The sequence below is a fragment of the Charadrius vociferus genome, unplaced genomic scaffold, assembly GCF_000708025.1.
Source record: "Charadrius vociferus isolate BGI_N301 unplaced genomic scaffold, ASM70802v2 scaffold385, whole genome shotgun sequence".
Classification (NCBI taxonomy): Eukaryota; Metazoa; Chordata; class Aves; order Charadriiformes; family Charadriidae; genus Charadrius; species Charadrius vociferus.
In genome coordinates, this window is record NW_009648925.1 from 8255444 (window position 1) to 8278076 (window position 22633).

A 22633-nucleotide genomic window follows, 5' to 3' on the forward strand; every position below is an offset into this window, starting at 1 on the left:
TTAACATCTTCGTTAATCTCTGGAAATGGAAATAATCAGGCGCTTGATGAAATTTACAAACAGCAATAATTTGGGAGGAGTCACAAAAACAACCATGGCAGAAAAGTAGAAGAAAAGCAATTTGGGGAGTATAATTTGGGAGTAAATGGCATAAAGGAAGGATGCAGTCTAATTCTATTCACTGGTGCCCATAAGAAAAGCAAAAACCCCAAAGAAGTAATGGGAAAGTAAGATTTAGAAGGTAAATCTTCTAAAAGATTTTTAAAAGATAAAGTAAAAAGAGCCAAGGGTTTATGGCAAATGTTGGTTTATGGCATGAACTAGTAACAAGTCAGGTCAGTAGGAATTGTGCAAAGGGATCAAGTCACTGAGCCACAAAATCTAGCAAGATCAAAACCCAGAACAATGAACTTGATTCCTGAAAGGAAGACAATGACAAGATCATGAAATTCAAAGAAAATATTTTTAAATTATGAAGGAACTGGAACATATGATATATGAGTAAAGGATAAAGATCTGAAGATGCAAAAAAAACATGGAAAAACCAGAAAACCAGGCATTGAGTAAGCAGGGAGGGGAGATAAAACATCCAGACTGCAGAAAATAGGAACAGATTTGCTATGAATAATGTAAGAAAACATAAACAAAAGAGAAAATTGGAGGCAGTTTTTCCTGACAGTGAGATCAGTGGCACTATCATAAAGTCTTCTAGGAGGGCATTGGAAAACTCAGCATTTAGGGCTGTCAGATCCCACCCTGAGACAAAGCATGGATAATATCTATGTGCCAAACAGTCCTCTGAAGCAAAGGAAGCTGCCAGACACCCATTGCTGGTTTTCTAACTTCTGTGACTTCGTATTTGCCCCCATCTGTGTCTTTGAACAACTTGCAGGAGATATTTCCTCCTCAGCATAGTGTAGAGTAACGAAGGGTCATATCTTGGTAGGGACAACCTGGTATTCATAAACAGTCACCTAACCAACCAGTGATGGATCTAGTCCTATTGATCTTACCTAAAAATGGCTTGGCCACACTTCTAATTTTTTTGGCCACACCTTTTTCATAGCTCACTACACCTTCTAGTATGGCTAACCATATATTAGACTTTCATTGTAGTTTCAATTCACACATTTGTGTGATTTATGGGTAGAGGAGACGATGATAATTATCTGTCTGTTGTGCTGCACAACAGTGCCCAATTCATTTCTCCCATCAACTCGCCTGTATTCCCAGTTTGAGTCAACTCATATTTTTATGTATTAAATAACAACAAGGTAGACGCAACTTTGCTAAATGCCTGAAAAGGATATTAGGTAGATAGTGTTCAGAATTGCCAGAATCAAGGCATTTATATTTTCCTGAACCCTTCTGTATAAACACACAGGCTTTGTGCTGTCTTTCTGTCAAGGACATACAATAAACTCAAATTTGGCTTGAGAGCCGTCAGATAAATAGCAAGTCATTTCCTCCTGAATGTCTCTATTTCTTGATTATGCGTGTGTCATTGGGAGTATGTGAGCATGCATTTTATTTTGTTGGGGCTTTTTGTGCTTTAAACTTCCAGAGCACTTCCCCCCTCCCCTTTTTCCTTTTGGATGGAGGCTCAACATTTCAGTTGCTTGTTTTATAAGGCAATGCATCATCTCTTCTCATTGCCATTAATTAGCCAGTGTAATATTTTCCACGTGAAGTCACAGGACTTGAAATGAACATATTTCGGCATCAATTAGGTCTCTGCTCATGTGAGGGCCCAGCTGCACTTTAAATACTATTTATATAATGGTAATGAGCCAGTCATCACCACTGCTGGCTTCCAGCAGGTTTTGTACAGTGCCTACTTGAATATGATTAGAAGTGTGTGGATCCTTCCCCCCCTCCTTTTTTTTTTTTCCTTCCCAGAAACTATGCTGAATAAAACTGACTGGTTTTTAAAGTCATAAAATGGGCTGGCAGCAGAAAATCGGATGTTATTCTTGGTGTCTGTTGTATTTTCTTCTATTTTCCTTGGAAAATGCAACCATCAAAGGCAGGAGTTTCTCCTTTTAATATTCCTCAGTCTTTCCCCCCAAACACCTCATGCTTTTTTGGGGGTAGGGGTGGTTTGTATTTGGCATCTTTCCTCTCATACACACATTATTTTAGGGAAAATAAACCTTAAGACATCTAAACAACCACGACTGGTAAATGATGTTATCAGAGGGATCCAAAGGAAAAAAAATGAGGTTCAAGAAGCTCTGGCAGTACTCAATGAAGATTAGGTAAAATCCACAGGGATAAAACAAGGCCTGACCCAGATCCTGAGCTCTATACTCAGCCACAGTCAGACTGGGAGTTCAGAAAAGTTTCTTTTGAAAGAAAACTCTGTTGTGGTGTACACAAAACCCCTGCCTGATGCAGTTGGAGGTAAGGGTGATCATTGCTAGGTAATGCAGTCAGCCTGAATGTGGTCTGTGTGTGTGTGTCCTGCAGTCCTATCTCTTCTCTCCCTTGCTCTCTAACAACTGTATTCCCCCTCAGTATGATATTCTCATCCTTCCTGAGCATTCCCAAGGAGGAGCAGTGTTAGTAGCCACTCCATCTGCCCTTTCATGGTGCAGAAGAAATATCTGGTCTGCTCGCCTGTGTCGTTGTGTGTATGAGCAACCGATTAGGGGAAAGGCAAGTCACAAACTGTACCCTTCTTTCTTGGCACAGCAAAGTTCCCAGTCTCAGTTGTCTAAGAAGGAGCTCCAGAACCTCAGTTCTATTTCCAGGAAAGCTTTGCTTCCAGGGGCCCTTTCCTGTGAAGTGACAATGTCATGATCCTGGTGAACGGCAGCATGGAGGTGGGAAGAGTAGTCAGGCTGCAACAGCTCAAGTGCCCTGAGCAACTTTATATACCGGGCAAGACAGAAATGGGCTCATGGTTTCAGCCATTCCCTCTGCTGGCTGGGTCCTAGGAGTGCTACCACCCTGGCAATCTCTTGTATGCCACTTGCTTTCATACAAACCAAAAAAACCTACTTGTTTCTGTGGCAGACATTATCAAATCCTTTCCTTTATGTAAAGGGCAACAGGGCCTTCATAAGAAGGAGCCTCATCACCTTTGCTGATCAATGTCATCAGAAGTAGATGGTCTAGCCAGATGCTGCACAAAAAACAGGTCCTGTCATCCGCTCATGGTGGTGATGGAAAAGTGGTTGGTGTGTTGTGAGATTTCCCCTGGGAATATTAGCAGGAAAGCAGAAAGTTTCCCCTCAAAGGTAAATTCTTGCAAGCTAGTAAATAGAGGCTGGCCACTTCATCATCACCAAGGATATTCAGGGCATGGTTTTCAGAAGCAGAGCAAATCTGTAGACCAGGTCAGGTCTGGAAGTCACTACCAGACTGGTTGGGCTCTGAAGCAGTTGTCAGGACAGGAACAATGTGGTTTCATTCTCCTTTGACTGGAGCCTTTCCCAAGGAAATCTGCTATCCAGTCTCCCGGTAAGCATCTCCACTTGTGGAGACACAGGCAGGCACTGAGGCCAAGAGGAAATAACATCTAAATGTGGCCTCCCAATGTCTTGTTGGTTATTCCCTCCAAGTGTTTCATCTGCCTGTAGTGAAAACAAATAAACAAACAAAAATTGCTTCCTAAATCCCAACCGTCAGCCATCAAAATCCAAGTGGAATGGTAGAGTTTAGAGAAGCTAAGGACATTCAGGTTTCATCTTTTTTTTTTTCTCCAGATCTCACACATTTTTAGTTTCAGTTTCAGTTTCATACATCTTCCCTTATTTCAATAAAGACTGCTTTTTAGCAAGGCAGAGGTTTAAGGCCTGAGGTGCACAAGGAACGTGAACATTACAGAACAACAAAGGCAGCTGAAAACATGGAGGCTCAGGGGGGAAACCTCGGCTCGTTGTGTATCAGAAATAGCTGCTGGCTGTGATTCCCACAGGGGGGAGTGAAGTCTGTGCTATTTTATCATCAGGTTACATTTCCCAAACTGCAATTTCAGCTTAATCTATTCTCAAGGCTTTAATCACCAAATTCACAACAGCCAGAGTATCAAACTCCTCTCTCCCTCATCCTCCTTGTGTCTCAGCCTAATTCCCAGGACAAAAACCACAAAGGCCAATGTGAGATATGGAAAAAGAACATCTCTGAGATGGAACAGACCCAGTGTAAATTCTTAGAAAGCATAAGAGAGTTTTTTAAAAAAAAGCAAGAGTTGTTTTATCCAGCTAACTGAACGCTTTTCTGGGCAGATGTTTGAGTTGGTGAAACCAACCCACGTCACTGACTAAGAACAATGCTGGTGACCGTCTCCATATCCCCCAAAAGAAGAAAAACAGAGGGCAGCAACAGGACAGAGGCCAATCTGGCAACCATTTTGTGGCTCTGGTCAGAGAAATGAATTTGAAAGAAAAGCCAACATTTTGGGATGGGTTTGACCAATGTCCAAAATATCACAGCGTGGACCAAGCTCTATCAACAGCTCATCTGAACAAAACCATTTTTTTTGTTTTTTCTGTCAGAGCTTTCCAACTCTCCTAATGTCTCTCTCAGAGAAACACCACAATTGGGAAGGACAGGCAGTCTGATTGTCTATTACCAGCTACTGGAAGGAAGATATTTGCATTAGTTTGGCTGTGATCCTATTGCCCTTTCCTTTTCTTCCGTTCCACACTATTTCCATCTGTAAACAATGTTTTAAGCCTCTGTAAGTTACAAAGATTTGTGTGCAATACTCTAGGAGATCTTCAATACATCAGAAAAGGTCCTAAGCAGAAAGTAAAAAAAGGTTTTTATAGATCCGTGTGAAAACTAGGGCAACTCCATCCCGTGGTGGTGCAGGTCAATAGGGTATTAACCAGCAGGAACAAAACATAGTGCCTTAGCTTCTCAGCTGGAGGACAAAAAAATCCAAACCGACAACCAGCTAGATTGAAACCAGCTGTTTTATATATCCCACCTCCTTTGGAGCTCTTTCACATTGTGGTATAATTGATGGTGGTCTTACAAGGAATATGGTCATATTCCTGAGAGCACAATGTGATATGGAATTCGAGGTGGGGAACAGGGAAAGATGACACAGTTCCATTTTGTGCCCAAAAGACCATGAAATGAGCAATAATCAATATTAATGAAGAGTATTGAAGTCCCCGAAGCTGATCACTTCATAGGTAAGACAGATAAAAGGAGACATTATGCGAGTATAAGAAAAGCACGGAAGGAAACCGAGTGCCTCTTTCATTCTGTCCATTATATTTTTTCATTAGAAAGAACAAAGGAGTCTATCTAAGTAGCTGTATTGCTTAAAAGCTTGGGAAGGAAACATCCTTTTAGAAGGTATTTTAGAATACCCCCTGACATGGCCTTTAAGCAACAAAAACAAAATAAAATATTCCACATGAAAAAACATATATTGTATGAAAACATAATTTCCAGTTCTCAGTTTTCCTACTATAGGGCTTCTCTATCTGTAGTTTACCATAGAGGATAATCAGATAGTTATATAATTTCACTTTATTCTACGCACAATCAAATCTGTATTTAACTGAGGCAGAACATTTAAGGATGACCTGGTCAGACATTTTGGTTACCATGGGAATTACAAAGTTCATAGTTTTTAAAGGAGGGTGGAAGCAATGTGAGTTCCAAGGATTCTTAACTTGTGATCCCAGGAAGGTTTCTTGGTTGTCTTGTTTTTACATAATGCTAAGTGGGAAAGAGATCCTGGGCAGAGCGAGGAGAATTCCTAATAATAGACTGTGTGTGACTGGGTTACTCTGACCTGTAGTCACAGTAAGAGTGTGAGTGTGTGTGTGTGTGCGCGCACATATGTGTGCATGTGTGCCAACGCATGTGCATGTGTGCTTATGTGTTTATACGCATAGAGGCAGTGTATGGGCGAGTATATAAACAGATATTTTTTATATACGATGCTTCAAATGGGCCGGTTCCACCAAGCCAAAACTAATTATTAGTCAAGCCAGCAGAGATGCAGGATTTAAAGCAGTGGCAAAAATACGAATGCTAATCAGGAACTTATAAAAGAAATCTTATTAGATTCCCCCAAACTGAAATCATGTCACTCTAGAAAGAGGAAATGCTGGCTATAAGACCATGCTGGCTTAGCAGGGACTTTGAAGGTCTCATACAGTCACTTACAGACATATACACACACGTGTACACACTCAGGTGTCTATATTATAAAGCAAATAAAAGAATGGAGAAGCTAACAGTAATTGACATAAATCAGAAGCTAGGAGGAAGGGGAGTAGAAGGCTGCAAGGAGAAACATGCAGCCATGAGCACTATTGACAGCACAGACAGCTTGTTTTAAAATAAGCAGCACCAAAGGAAAACTAACAAAGGATCTGGTACCGGATAGGATGTGACAATTCAGGGTAGGAAAAGTGTTCAGGAAATAGGTCTCTCTTGTACTTGAGAAAAAACTGTATTGTATGAGGTCTGTACACTACATTCTAGCAAGAACAAGAAGGATGCTAAATAGCAAGGGTAAAGGGTAGATACTATGATTAGACAACATACACACATAATTTTTGAAAGAGCTAATCAGGACATGCACTCTTTTGGTGGGATTATTCTCACCTCATTTCAGATATCAGAAAGTTAGGAATCTTGTTTTAACCAGCTTTTGAGACTCTCTGTGGCAACAAATGGTACAGCTAAGGTGATTTATCCCATCCAAAGGTAAGTGTAATAAACCTCCCTCAAAGGTCAATCTTCATTTACAGTAGGGAGTGTAGGAGATGTAGCCTGGGATGCATTCTGCATTCCCAGTTGTTAAAATACCTAGGTATATGACACAATCAACAACAATTTTCACAAAATTGCAGTTTTCAGCGAGCTTGGTGCTTCAGCAAGGTTTCAGGGGCCGGAGCACATGATGTACAGTGGGAAGCAGTGCAAGATGCATTTGTTCATCCTGGAGAGGGGAAGGCAAAGGGGGGAACATATTTCTGTCTTCAGCTGTCTAATTGAGTCTTACAGAGAAGATGAATCTAGAAAACTCTCAGAGATGTACAGTAAAATGATGAGAAGCAATGGGCCCAGTTGGCCTCTTGGGAAATTCAGATTGCAAATCAAGAACAAAATCTGTACAATGTCTGTGTTAAAGCACTGGGAGCGGTTCCCAAAGAGGCTGTGGAATCTTTGTCCTCACAGAGACTCAAAATTGGACTGGACAAGGCCCTGAGCAGACTTTGAAGTTGGCCCTCTTTTGAATTGCGGGTATTGGAGAAGATGACGTCCAGAAGTCCCTTCCAAACAGAGTTTCATGATTCTGTGATTTCCCATTATAGCTGTAAGTCTGACAGCTTCACATACATCCCGAGAGAAATCATGACATGACATGGGCTCAGCTAATAAACAATTACGTTAGGAAACATAAATTAGGCCAATAAGCAGGGGTTTATGGGAAACAGATCCTGTCAAGCTGACTTGATATCTTCATTTGATAAAATTACCAGTTTGGTGGCTAAAGATAATCTTGTTGCTGTAACAGACTTCTGTAAGGCATCTGACTTTGCCCTGCAGGATGTTTTAATTAAGAAACTAGAAAGACACAAAATGCATTTGGCCTTTATTCAACCGCTCAGAAATGGCTGACTTGTGGGACTCAAATGAAACTGTAAAAGAGAGAACTCTTACGAAGCAAAAGCATTTGTGGAAAGACCCAGCTGGCATCCATTCCTGTCCCACTGCTCTTCAAGGGTCTCAGCCAACTGGGAGGAACTGTAATACCAACACCTACAAGTTTTCGTAGTGCACAAAGTCTCAATAAGAAGAGAAATGGGCTGGGGAAACAGTCAGTGAATAGTGAAGGTTGGTCATTGGTAAAGATAGCCTTTGGTCAGCCAGAAAACTCAATGCAAGAAAACACAATGCAACAAAGGTTAGATGCATCCAGCTGTAACGACATCCAACTTGGCACAAAAAGTGTGATAGAGCTTATGTATAGGATAAAGGTCTCCACGCACAGCAGCTGCAGTTTTGATAATCATTTAAGGGCCTCTGTGGACACGATGTCAAGAATGGAAAATTTTATTTCTGGAAGTATAAAAAAGATACACTGAAAAGAAACAAAAGAGTTAATAGACAACTGTATTTGTCATTGGTGCGATCACTACTGAACTGCAACGTTTGGATCTAGCATTAACAATTCAGGCAGCATATAGATAATTTGCCAAGGGCTAATGGTAGAGCTGCCTGATGAGTTACATTATTGGAAAACATTCCTCAGAAGGAAATAATTAAGATTAGCACATCAAGAGACTTCCAGAATCCCATCGAAGAGGTGGCATGATCCATCAGAGACATCTTCATCTGTTCCCTGCCCACTGTGGGATCAACAACAGCTATGTCACTTCTGACAGATGCTGTATAATCTGCTCTTAAAAACCTTGCATCTGTCATGTTGCAATATTAATACATAAAAGGCAACTGCAGTAAAGAAGGAAGTCATCTGAGCTATTTATTTTCTGAGGCAAAACAAGAAACCATGGTTTAAAGACAGTTATGCAGCCTCTCCTCAGACTTCTCTTCTCTAGACTGAAAGCCCCAATGTTCTCATTCTTTTCCCCATAACTTTTGTTTTTGAAGACTCTGACAGCACTCAGCACTCATCTCTGGACTCTCTAAACTTTTTGCACTTCTCAGCAGTGTGATGTCTCAGAGGCAACAACGGCCTCTGTGTGGCTTTACCACTTAAGCAGAACAGAATTTTTATTCCACACATTTTGAAAGTAATAATCCTCTCTATACAGCCTAGTATAGTGCTTGCATTTTTCATAGTAACCCGCCATTGACTTGTGATGACTAAAGACTGTGGTGTCATCTCCAGCAGTGGAAAAAGCTCATCAAGAATGAACACTTTTTTTTTTTTCTTTCTTTCTTTTTTTTTCCCTCAGTGATGTTATTTTGTTCAAATGAGAATTAACTCAGAGAACCCAATGATATGTATTAACTAACAAGTGGATAATAACATGAGAGGATAACAGCGACCAGTCATGGCCACAAAAATGGGAAGTCTCTTTACACCCATGAACTGACAGCACGATCTCTCATTACTCCAAGAGCTCGGACACACAAGATACACCCATTTGCTTAACCAGTGACAACAATTAAAAACTCAGGGCTAGTGTATCTGTGATCCACGAACAGAAGGAGCGGTACATAAGGATCATGACCTAGCTCACATTGCTCTGGAGCAGCCAGATAAAGAAGCGAAGGCCACACAGTCAGCCCTTCACTGAGCTGCTCTTCTTTAACGCACTTTTCACTGGGAAATCCTTTTCTCTGCGCTTCCTGTGCTCTCTTGGCCCTAGGTGTGTTACAAAGCAGAATGGAAAATACATATGATGAGGAGAATATATACAGGCCTTTCTGCTTCCAGCAGTCCACCCAAAATTGCAACTCAGGGACAGGAAAGGGATGATATCATGAAAATGAAAGACTGATACTTCTAAAGGCATGGAAAAAAAGGAAGAAGTTATTATTTTATCTGATCCAAATGCATGGTGCAGGCTCAAAAGCCAGAAAGCAAAAACAAAGGAAAAAAAAAATGCATTTCTAGTTCATAGTATATTTTTTTTTCTTTTTTTTCCTCTCTTTCTCTTAATCCTGTCAGGAAATTGGGACAAGCTGGAGCCATTCTCTCCTCTCCTGCTTCTACAACACTTTTATCTGTCTGATATAATCTATGTCAGAGCTGCTTAGCCTATGATGTTGCTTCCTAAGGGGCACAGTCACCCCTCTTTCTTCAAGTGCAAAAGAGGGGGCTTTCTCCTCATCTTACCATTTGATGTGCAAATGTGTGTGTCCCCCACACAGAGGCACACACATACCTGCTTCCTTCAGCAGATTCTGCCTCCTCCTTGCACGTCTCTAATGTGGGAGAGTGAACACAATGTCTCTGACACACGCCTCGGTTCTTTCCCCCTGCCGTAGTCCCAGCAACACCAGTGCGAAAATCTCTCAGGCAGGAGGGAACAAGGATTATTTTGGGTGTGAATTCAGTGTGGAGGAAATGTGGTCAAGGTGATTCAGGGAGGCGTAAGTCACGACAGAGTGTCTGTCTGTCTGTCTGCCCGCCCGTGTGACTGATCCTGAAGAGACCTGCGGACATCATGAAGGTTGTGCAGCACTTCGCACTGTGGAAATCTGCTTGCAACTTTGCCAGGTTTTCATCATTGGTGTTGTAATTGCCAATGGATGTCTTGCCTCAGGCTTATTACCTATATACTTATTACCTATATACATGTGTATATATGTATGTATGTAAGTACTTATTTATGCACATATATGTGCATGTGTGGGCCAAAACATCTTGCTTACTTGCAAGACAGGAACTTGGTGGACTAACTGCTGAGACTCATAGCATTGATTTGCAACGTGCCATTTCTTCTAAGTTACACGGCTTAGACTAAGCTACTCGAAGAGTTTCCCTTAAAATGGTTAAAGGCACTACTGGCAATAACTGTTGACAGAAAGGTGCTGATATATAACACCCTATCATTGAAAACTTTAGCGTCAAAGACAAAATGGCAATTATTCCTTTGAAAAGCCTCATCTTCTATGCTACCCATCAGGCATTTGATGTGCAGAAGCAGAGATGACTGTTGTCTCAACCAACAGATGTGTCATTTACATCCACTCAAATTTGCCACAATATTTGAAAAGAAAACCCTGACTTTATCAATGCTCTCTCAAGATTTCTTAGATTTTATCACCCAACATTTCCACAGAGTCATTCCTACCTGAGCTCAGGTCTCTCACAGATCCGAGGACGATTGTGCTTTCCACATGCCACCCCCATCAATCAGTGGTATGTTTCACCTCCCTCCCACACACTCCTCATCCATAGCTGAACTGCACATGTGCTGTCTTCATGGGGAGCACAGACTCAGTAAGACATTCCTGGAAGACCACCACTCAGATGTAGCTGTTACAGGGGAGAAAACATGAAGCAAGTAAGAGAGGGTTTGGATGGCATGCAGTAAGTAATGATCAATAAAGTAAAAAAAGATAAGCATAAACCTGCTATCGAGCTGTTCTCTGTATAAAAGCATGGTGCACCAGAAGGCAAGGATCATACTATAAAAGACCATGTTGTGAAACAAGTCCATAAAAGGAGGCCTGAAGCTGGCTGTCCACTCCTCAAATGTCAAGTGGTGAACCTTGAAGACCCCTCACTATAACTGGTATGTTCATACAGAACGAGGAGCGTCATTCGTCTAAATGCAAAGCCTAAAAGACAGTTCCCCCTGGCTCTAGTTCCTGCTTGCCTCAAGTAGTAAAATCTAAGATCTTCTAGGCTTACTGGAAATAAAAAATGTAGTCCTAGTGGATGAATTAAGCAGTTATTAAACAGCTTGGGTAACTCTTTCAGAGCATTGATTTATATTTATAAAATCCAGACTCACTACTGGAATCCTGCACTGGATTATTTCCCTTGGCCTAAAACCTCCCTCGGTGGTGCATGTTTTGAGCCCTCTGCTTTTCTAGTGGTGAGATAGGAACCTTGCAACCCACCATCTGCAGGCATTTAGAACAGGTGTAATAGTCAAGTAGGGCACAGAGAAGGTGCACTCTTGACTTACTTGCCTCCCCTCCTGAAGCCGCAAGTGAAAGTATCATCTACATTTGGTTTTAAGGCTTGGATCTCATCTTGCTTGGGTTTGGAGACTTTGTTCACATCTGAGCAGCTGCAGAGTGGAGAGAGGGAAATGCTGCCCACCAAAAACAGCACGCAGGAGAGGGGACTCAACCAACAGCAGCAGAGGATTGCACAGGACAGAGAGCAGACCAGAACATCTACTTTACCCAAATCATCTCCAGGCTAGTTCAGATTTTAACATATTTCTTGAAAATGGGACCAATAGGCATCTGAAATCCATTAGGACAGAAAAAAACCCACTGTATTTCTGATTCATTTAAATCTATTCTTTGTAAGATTTCTGCACACTACAATTCCCACTGCACTAACCTGACAGGCTGAAACTCTGACTACTGTCTCGAAACAGACATTGGCTTCTCGGAGGCTCAGCTCATGTAACTAAATTACTCTGAGTTTCCCATCACCTTCAGGGAGAAAGCAAGGACACAGCACAAACCATCTCAGAAGCTGGGTTGTGTCTCTGGGTAGACAACCCTGCCATCGCTGGTTGCAATCACCTAGCTCAGACTAGCTGCTTTGGTGACACAGCTCCTTCCCAGGACCTGGTGGAGAAGAGGGACGTGTGTTCACCACTTTCTTGGGGTCGACAAAGAATGGATTGCTCTGTGCCAAGCTTTCCCGGATGTTTGTTCCAGGCTACAGATTTTTGTGACTGACTTTACGTTACCATCTTAACTTCACCAGAAAACATCTCAGTCGCTAGAAATCACAAATACTTGTTTTACAAACCTCACTGCCTGCAGACCAGACCAGAGATACCGACCATTGCTTAAACAATGCACAAAGGATTTAAGTTCCTTGCTAAGCAATCCACAACTTCCCCCCCTCAAAAAAGTCATACCTTTTCCATATGTGTGTTACGTGTTTCATATAATTTATTGCACACATGGTAAAAAATATATCTGACAATATATAAAATGCAATTTTTAAAAGAAGAAGAGGAAAAAAAAGAATTGGCCCATTGTTCTGCTGCTTAAAATATGGGACACCACACGATATACGTTAAAATTATAAGAATATGTTGAAAATATTTTATGTCATTCCATGTAATATATTTGAAATATCATGACAGATGCTATGGGCTGTAATATGTTCCATATTGTCTGCTATATTCTAAATGTCTGTGTAATACATTTCATGAAATACATGGCAAATGAAAGAATGAACAAAAAATTTCCCTTTACTTAAGCTGAGTGTGTATAATAAATAAATATACTTGTACATTCATGAAAGAAATAAAGCAAAATATTTGTTTATTCCTAACACCTTTTATGTTCTTATTCATTGACATATGGGTAAACAAGCTTTTATTAATAGCAAACAAGAATTTCACAGAAACCATGAATTTACCCCGGTACACAAATTCTTCAATTATGGGTTTGAAATGATCAAATGCAAAGTATACATAATACCTGGTGATTTACATAACCCAATGAAAACAGAAAGTAGAATGAAACTAGACAATCAGTCACACTTGCAGAAGCCACTTTACAAATATTTCATTGAAGCCATAAAACTGTTTGATGAAAATCATCCTTCGCACAGATGCCACAAAGGAGCATCCCCCACCCAAAAGCCCAACGTATTGTTAGCAATTGCCTGACACATTGTTGTGCTGAAGGACTTAGAATATTATGTTCCATTCCAATGCAAAAATAGAAAACCATAGGGTTGAGAGACGGAAAAGATTTATTAGCTTCCCTTTCTTCTCTTTCCTAACCGCCCAATCAGGATGATTTCCCACTGTACAAGGCACTGAAAAAATCCCCTGTGTTCTTATGCTTGTGGTGCTACACATTGTGAGGGGCCAGAGGAGGACCAACTCCAGACGTGGGGATGTCAGAAGGCGACAGCAATATGTTCTCTATGTCCACTGGTGACAGGAGAAGAGTCAGGAGCTCACGTTGTCACAGAGGAGGTATAAGCCAGACATTAGGAAAACTCAATAAATCAAACCTCACAGGAGACCACCTGGGGGCTTGGGGCACCCCTTTTGTTGAAGGTTTCACTTGCCAGGTAGAAAAAAACCTGTCAGAGGAAGTGATACAGGGGAATGGGCTGCGATATCACTAAAGCCTCTTCTCCCTCTGGGCCATCCAGTGATTAGGTGATTATCAAAGTGCAATAACTGCGATGTCAGGAGAATACCTTAGGCAGCTTAATATGCAGAAAAGCCATTTTCATAGCCATGGTCTCAGGGTAGGCGCGTTATCAACTCTGCTGCAGCCAGACACAATGCAGAAAAGCTGCTGGACATGAAAGGAAACAACCACACCAACTGGGAGGAAAGATAATTTTAAGGCTTACACATCTGGGCAAAATTCAGGTGATCTTGGCTCACTCTACCCATTTGCTCACTGCTTGCTTCCTTATTTGATCTTCGAAATGCAGTTCCAATGTTGGAACTGCGTCCAGTGTCCCAGCCTCTGCCTAGCTTAACTATCAGCACAGAGATTTTTCTTTACAATGTCAACATGCAGCAGCGGGCGATGGGGCTCTGGACCTGACTGGCTGTTCTCACACTCCATTGCAACACAGTTGTCCATTTGATCATTCCTCTAGTCCAGCTTTCTCCCAGCCCCCAGACTTCCTGGGTGTTTTTTAAGAATGTCTGTTAGGTTAAAAATCTTCTACTCCTGTCTACAGATCAGTAGTTGAACCCACATGTACGCTCCTGAGCCAATCTGCCTTTGTTGATGCTGGAAATGGACTACTGTGGGACTACTGGCACCTGTATCTCTGCAACCAGAGTTTGAAGGAGTGGCCCATAATACCTTTGTGCCTCAGTTTCCTTACACATGCCAGAAACCAAGAACGCCTATGATTCAAGTGCTGAGTGAAATTGTAGGACCATTTGATATTTCATGGTCCAAGACAGAACCATCACCAGTTGGCCACTTATATGCAAAATACTCTAAATGTCTGAAAAAGACCAATAGCCCGATTCTTTTTGCAATGCAGTCAAAATCCAATGCTGAATTTTGTCCAGATTTAACACACTTTTATGTGCTTATAACTCATGAAAAGTAACAGGGCTTATGCACATGATTAGGTGTTTTGCAAGACAGAGATGGGTTTATATACATGTGGTGATACTTTGGTGGTAGACCTTCCCTGTATGTGTTGTGATAGAATAGTCAGGGTTGAGCAACTTTGAACCAATTCACATTTTAGGGGCTGGGATATACTTATCTGCCCAGTGAGTCATGATTTCCTTGCTGTTAGCTATTAATAACCCTTGGAGGAACTTTTCAAGCTGATAACCATTTCCTATCATTTTTGGCATTTTGAACATGTTTTTATTTTATTTTCCCATTTCTCCCAGTCCCCCAAAGGCAGCCAGATTCCCAGAACCCTTGTGGAGTAAAGAGATCGCTTCCTGCCCTTCCCGTCCTCCTGCTTCCTCAACCCTTTCCAGGCCAATAAAAGGACTTTAAATTATTGAGATCATCTTTTTCTTTTTTGGTTCCGTTCTGTTTTGTTATTTTTAATGTGGTCAGTTACTTAGTACTTTCTCATTTTCTGGCCCAGACCTTCATCTTCTCAGTAGAGTGGATGTAACGTGAACCAGTGAACTTTAAACATTTGGGGCCAGCAATAGGCCTTAAAGCAATGCATATTTAATGAAGCAAAATATATTTAATTATACTTAACCCCTCCCCCAAGGGTTACAGTTCAAACATCGTCTGATAAGAAAGTTGCCCCTCTAGCTTACTCAAGTGCTGATTTTGTTAGGTTTTGTGGCGCCCTTGCCTCTTTATATCAGAAAGGGAGTAATGTGCAGCAACAGGAAGGACGAGTCCATGAATAGGGTAGAACAGAGACTGATTTCACTTTGCAATTCCACTTCTAAACTAAGCATGGAAGACAGGGACTAGGGTAATCCTCAATACACTTTGTTCCTGCTCAGGATAAGCTTGCTTCCTGGAGCTAACAGTCTTTTATACAAAGGGGAATTTCAGCTTGTGGACATGTTCAGAGTAAGGAAAAATCCCCACTATTTCATGCAGCCTTTGAGAAAACCAGTGATGTCTTATTTGTCTAGAGCAAAAGTGGGAAACATGTTAGCACAGATGCCCCCTGAAAGATGCAAATAGGGGAGAAGAAGATCTAGAGGGATTATCAGGATTGTGCTTTAAACACATTCCACCTCACAGATGTACAAGAGAGAGAATTGGGGAAAAGACAGGGAAAGCCCAAGACGAAATAACTTCCAGATGCAGCCCTTGCCCTGATGCAGCCAGATCCCTGCTGCCTCTCCAACAGAACATCTCAGCCTCTCAGAGCTCATTAGGATCTAAAAGAGGGTCACAGACAATAACTGTGTGCCTTAAATCTTGTCCATCTTACAGGCATCTTGTCTCAAGCAATCAAAGGCAGCCTATGCTGGCACGGTCCAGTAATTAGCCGGCTGTGCTTCCAGCTGGTTTGCAGGCACATGGCAGGTTAAACAATAAATAAATCAGATTAGGCTGAAATCTGTTAAGCAAGAGTGGTCCTGGCATTCAAAGCCATTTCTTCAAAGCATTGCAGATCAGTGCTCAGGTTTTATTTTCCAAAGCCTGTTATCATGGGTATGGCTACATGGTACTTTGCAGACAGACACAAGATCATTTTGGCTGAGCTCTGAGTAGGAGCCATGGGTTGGCTTTAGACCAGAAGCAATATAACCTCCTGAAAAGGCAGGTATATGAGCTCTGGTTGGCTTGTGGCTGATCCAAGGCGTGAATAGAGCAATCTGCTATCTTCTGTGGAAGGAATTTTCCTTGCATGACCTGGGGAAATACTTGTGCTCACTTGCAAACCTCGAAGCCTCCATCCAAATGAACATCACCAGTTCTAACTGCTCTGTGGACTTTCCTCCCTGCTGCAAAAGTGTTTCATCAGGAGCTCAAGGTCTGTGCATGAAAAAAATATGGGTTATTTCTTTGTTAAAGTCAAAGAGGCATTGCAATTTATGTGTAATGAGGAGGGGGAAGGTAAGATAAGACAGGCTTTTTTTTTTTTTTAAATAAATAAAATAAGTGTTGCTTATTTCTGTGGGATCTAGGGATTTAGGAGCAAGTGGACAGGAAGCTTTGTTTGCATTCCAATGGAGGTGACTCTGCTCTCAGCTCTCTGACATGGACCTGCCCTTCCTGGAGCAAATGCTTCACCTTAGACAAGAGCCCCAAACCACCTTCACCTTCTCTCTCCAATAGTTCCTCCAGAAGCCTCTGCCCATGGTCCCTTATGTCTGCATCTTCCACCAAGGTAAGGAAGGAGTCTGAGAAGTCCCAGGTGGGCACAACAGTGCATTAAGTGGAAATGGAGCACTTTATGTCTGAAAACACTTAGGAAAGTCTAAGTCATAAAAAATGCCTTTTTACTCTGCTTCTACATAGTTTTCACTGTGGTAACATCTACCAGTCTGAGACCTTGATTTCTTGTGCTCAGTGCTATATCAACATAGCTGAGAAAGCTGGTCCCTGGCCACAGAGCATACAATGCCATAACACCACAGAAAAAGGGACAAGCAACACTGAAGTGAAAGGGCTCATAGGCAACCCACCTGATATCTCAACCCTGCTTCCATTCTAAGCCTGATTGGAGAAGCAAGCAAAAAATTTTGGAAAGGGAACCTGATGATGAAGGTTGCCTGTCTCTTTTCTGACACAATCCATGAAGGATTGTTTCTGTAGCAGTCAAGATGTTATTGGTCTTAGCCCACATCTCTCATTTCTCTCCTGTTTCCCCATGTTTTTTCCATGCAAGCTTTAACAAAACTCTCACCAACAATGACTAATTCTTAGCAAGGATAAATGACAGTGTTATAAAGCAAAGATTTTTCAATGCTCAGGCTGCAGGCAGCTTCCAAGCCGTTCAGTTTCTTTCCCTCTACCTCCTGGCTGCCTCTTTGCTTTGAGGGAAGAAATCAAGAATCTGCCCAAATCAAAACATGCAGTGCACTTTCCCCAGAGAAAATACATGCATCACAGTTAGTGGGTTGCTTATAGAAGCACTTTTCAACCTCTCCAGGCTGTGTTTTGCCTCCCAGAGTGGAGGGATCTTCTTTCCCTGTTCATAGTACCTCATTGGCCAGGCACATTGCTTTAGTTAAGAGTTGTTCTACCCAGTGGGATAAATATCCCCCTTAAAATTATTTTCAGATGGAAATAATGGGTTGACTCTCATTCTCCCTTCTCCCTCCCTCCCCTATCACCCCTGAGGAATATTAACCATAGGCTGCATCTAGAGATGGTGAAAATTTGTCATGTTTTTATCTGTTGGAAATCTATCAGAAATCTCAACTCCAAGACTTATTTTTTTCCCATAAAAAAGCTCCATATTTCTTTTTTTTCCCCCTTCAAAAAACAAACAAACAAAATAGTTTCCTTGGAGGAGGGAAGGTCAGGGCTCAGCTGCTTTGAGAGCTCATCCTCGGTCTGTGCCAGGGTGGCTGTAGTCTTCCCCTTTCTTCCCCAGCAAGTGCAGGAAAGGTTTGCTGTCAGCAGGGACGTGCTCAAAGGCACAAGTCCATCCTGACGTCTTTGGTGCCTGGCAGCTGGGAAGCTGGTGCCTTACTTGGTCTTGCCACTCTGATAACGAGTGACAGTTTGGGATCCTGCCCTTCCTCCTTATCATCGGCCAATTCTGCGCTTATCTGGCTGCGTTCACGACAGCTCCTTAAACTATCTTTATCGATGACAGATCTAGCAGGGGTTGATGGAGATATTTTATGGGTTTGGCAGTGAGAGCTGGGGTGGTGCTAAATCTCCTCTCACTCGGCTGACCCCAAAAAATAAAACTGGTGAAGCACGCACTCACAAATGCCTTAATTAGCCAATGCTGACATATCACATTGCAAGTGTTAAGAGGAAGATGTTAAATAAGGTTGTTTTTCATCCACTGAAGCAAAAAATACAATGCTCAAATTTTCAGTTTACCCTGGCTCTTAGACATTAAGCTAAATTCCCAGAGATACATGAAAACATGCATCTAGCCATATAACCTTCTCTGATTATCTTTATAGATTGTTTAAATTCTGTGACATAATCCTATATTACTCTGATTTCCTTTTGTTTCCCCAAGTCCTTGAAGCAAATGGACTAATTCTGGATTGCATTTGGCTAGAGGCTGTACTTGCAAGAAGCCAGATTTGCTGTCCAAACAATTGGGCCAAAGATTAAGGACAGATAATTTAGTAATGTCATATCAGATCTGTTCTTTCTCATTTCCCACCTCACCCTCTTCCTTGATCTCCCAACCCAAGATGAAAATCAGCCTCTAATCCCAACTTCTTGTAGGCAAGAATGGGATGGATTCCTTTCTTGACACCAGACCACTTTTGTGCATCAGCCAGCAGGAGTGGTATACAAAGTATCTCCCTTGCCTATTCTGGCTCTCTCCTCTGCCATTTTCTCCAACTGTTGTTCTCTGCCAACTTTTAGGAGGACTTGAGAAGGGAGCTGGGAAACTCTTCAGTAGAGGGAGTACTTCACTATGGCATCATTATTGTGTCACGCTAAGAAACAGCATGATAACTCATGGATATCCCCAGAATTATTGCCAGGAGTTAGAGCCCACTAGGGCCTCTTAAAAAGTGCACTAGTTCCTCTTGCCCTGCTAAGCTTTGTGTCAGCTTTTGCTTTGACCATGGTCCTACATTCATGACAGAGAGAGCTCCCATTAAGCCTGACTGAAATGGGAACAAGGAGGCGGTTTTCAATTTACTGCCTTGCTCAGAGAACTTCAGGACAAAACTCCAAGCTCTGTTGGGAAGGTGACTCCAATGGTTTGTACTTTGGGTTTTCTCCCTCCCAGCATGAAGCAAAACCCCACATCTCAGCACAGCATGTGTAGCAAGAAATGTTAAGGAGTTTCATGTCAGAGTCCATCAACCAGAGACAATTAAAATCCCTAGTCATTGTTGACAGCCATGGCCAGAGCGCATTTCTAGTATGCAGAAGCAGTGGCTGGCTCTGCATGAGCTTTGTGTTTCTTCAGCAACTTGGAACATTGCAGTGGCTGCTAGAAATAAACGAATCCCTCTTTTTCTTTTCCATTTTTTCTTCTTCTTCTTTTAAAAAGCAAATAATATTTGGAGATATTGCCAATGACAAAACAGTTCTTTTCAGGGACTCTTTGCAGTTTCCCAGCCTGCCATTGAATAGCACACCATTGTTTAGAGCTGGTTAGTGACAATAATAAATAAATAATCATCACCACAACAAGCATGCATCTCCCCATCTATGCTGCTCCAGTGACCCATCGCTGAGAACAAAACCTTCGTTGTTCGGTGTCATCTGACTGATCCTCTCGCCTCCATCTCTCTTGAATGCATGTGCAACATCGCTCTGTTTGAAACCCCGTCAGCCTAAGCAAGATTAATGTTTGCATGGGGGAGCAAAGCTGGCTCAGAACAATATCAGCTTTGAGAGTCCTGCTTGTCCCTGCTCTAGAGATGGGTGCAGGAGCCACGCGGTACATTATTCCTTTATTTATTTATTTTTATTTGAATGTCTCGGTTCTTCTGAAGCAAGCGTTGGCTGCAGGCCCACAGCCAGATGGAACTGAACTGCTTTCTAAGAAAAACATGAACAAGGGAATTGCATTTTGATGTTGTAATTTCTTCATAGGGGTATTTATTTCCAGTGCTCTTTTTTCCCCTCTCGCTCCTCCCCCACCTCTGGAATTTGGTGTACAAAAGTCAAAGAAGCTATCAAACTTCTGCTATTGTTGCTGGTTTGGTTTGCATCTGTTTTTAATACTGAAAGATTTGGGGCAGACAGCTCCAGAAAGGGAAATCCACAGATTGGGCAGTGAAAGCTGTGGCAGATTGCATCATGGTGTTCTGGGCCAGTGAGGAAGAGGAGAAATATGTCTTTCGAGTGGCTCTGTTCTCACAGCTTCACAGTCCTTTCACTTCTAGAGAGTCTGCAGAGAAGCTCTGCGTGCACTGTGAGGGACTGGTCGGGATCCATTAACTCGTTTCATCCATCTAAACTAATAAAGAGCCATCAAGTGGTAACTTTATGTCATTACGATGTGGGCTAAATTAGAATTGGATGTTGAAGGCTCTGTATGGAGTTTTTACGTCCTAAAGAATCAATTCCAATTTAGAACAGGGACCAGCTTCATTCAAACCAACAGTACTAGCCTGAGTTACATCCTCTAAAGATTCCACCCGATGTATCTGTCCTTCTTGGTCAGTAAATGTATTTCAAAAGCCCAAGCAACCCAGCTGTGTTTTCTGAGAGTCAACTGTTCCTCTTTCTGGTTGAAAAATCTCAGAACAACCCCAAATGCCTCCTGCTCAGTTCCTTCAGCACAAAAGCTGGATGAGGAGGGATGCAGTTGTTTCAGGATTTTGCCCTTCCAGAGCAGAAGTATTTTGTTCATAATCATAGAACTGTCTAGGTTGACAGGTCTTCATTCCAACAACTACAGAAAAAAAAACATGAAGATCAAATGCCCATGGTTTTGCCACTTTTTTGAAACAAATGATGATTATGAAATAGACCTTTCCATTCTTTGTTGCTGCTTGAAAAGGGATTATCGGTGAAATAAAACACTGTGCCTTTAAGGTGTACTTTATCAAAACTTACTGCATGAACAGGCATTTCAATGTGTGTCCTGACTTTGTAGGATCGATAAATCTTGAGCATTAAAAGATCATTCTCTCACTCATTTTTGCATCTCTGTGGATAGTGGGGAGGAAAGATTAAACAAGCAATGATGTGGGTTATCTGATTTCCATCATGCTCAACAGAAAATGAGGAGGAGCAACTTTGCCCCTAAAAGCAATACACCGTATTTATGACCACTACAAAGTGCTTTCTGACTGTCTCAGGGAGGAGGAGGAACAGATACATCATGGAGCAGTGAATTTCTTTGCAAAAAGATTAAACAAACTTAGCTTGATATTTTTCTGCAGTTCTTTCTGGAACTGAGATGGTCAAAGTCATCAGCTGAGCTGAAGAACTAATGCAACACCACAGCTTACAAAATATTACAAGTAGAATCAAGACATTTTCTTTACTGAAAAGAGCTGAGCAGTGCATGAACCTCATGCTCACACAGATTAGCTGTGTGATCTCTAATTACCCAGAGATTGTACAAGAAAGAGCTGATAGTGTTCCCTTCACAGTTTCAGATGCACTGACCTTAAAAACTCATCCCCTACTGATTTTGGGAGAGTTCAGAGGCTGCAGCACACCCACTGTTACAGGATGCTAGAGTCCCAGCCAGGCTGCTCTCTCCTAAGCTACTGCTTCTCCTTCCTAGTCATCAGGTTGAAGGAATAAAAGTACAAGAGAAGGTTTTAAGATTTATTTTGGTGTTGTTTCAGGCATGAGGTATTTGCTGTTGCCAAGTGCATGACCCCAAGGAATGCTCTCCGCCACTTCTGTCAACTTCTATGCTGGAGAGTGACAATACAATCTGTAAACACATTGGAGAGTAGATGCCTTGTCAGAAGAGAACTGGAGGCATTCATTTTGCAAAGATTCTTCATTTCCAAAGGTCACCTTTTGCATACCATTTGTTTCTAATCTCTTGGTTGCTGGTTTAGAAACAAACAAGTGCCAGGAAAGAACAAGGAGACAGAGCAGTTTGAAGGTAAAAGGGCAGAATGATCTCATGCACCTGGAGTTGATAATGGTCTCTGGTGCTGAGCAGTAAATTCTGGGGTTGGGGTTCATCCAAGTAGTTTCTGTAGAATGGAGAGATATACGGTATACTTGTGAACCATCCGAGCACCCTATACATTTAGGGCAAATGTAGCTGAGAAGGCAGTTTCTCATAGATCCTCTTTGAATGTAGCATTTGTGACTTTTTCCATGCTTGGTCAAATAACATTATTACATGTTGCCAAACTCCTCAAAGCCTTTATTCTTCTGATGTAACAGAAATCTGGAAAGCCTCCATAATGCTGCCTTGTAATACACCCCTAATTTAACCTGGAGGAGCCATTTTTCAAAG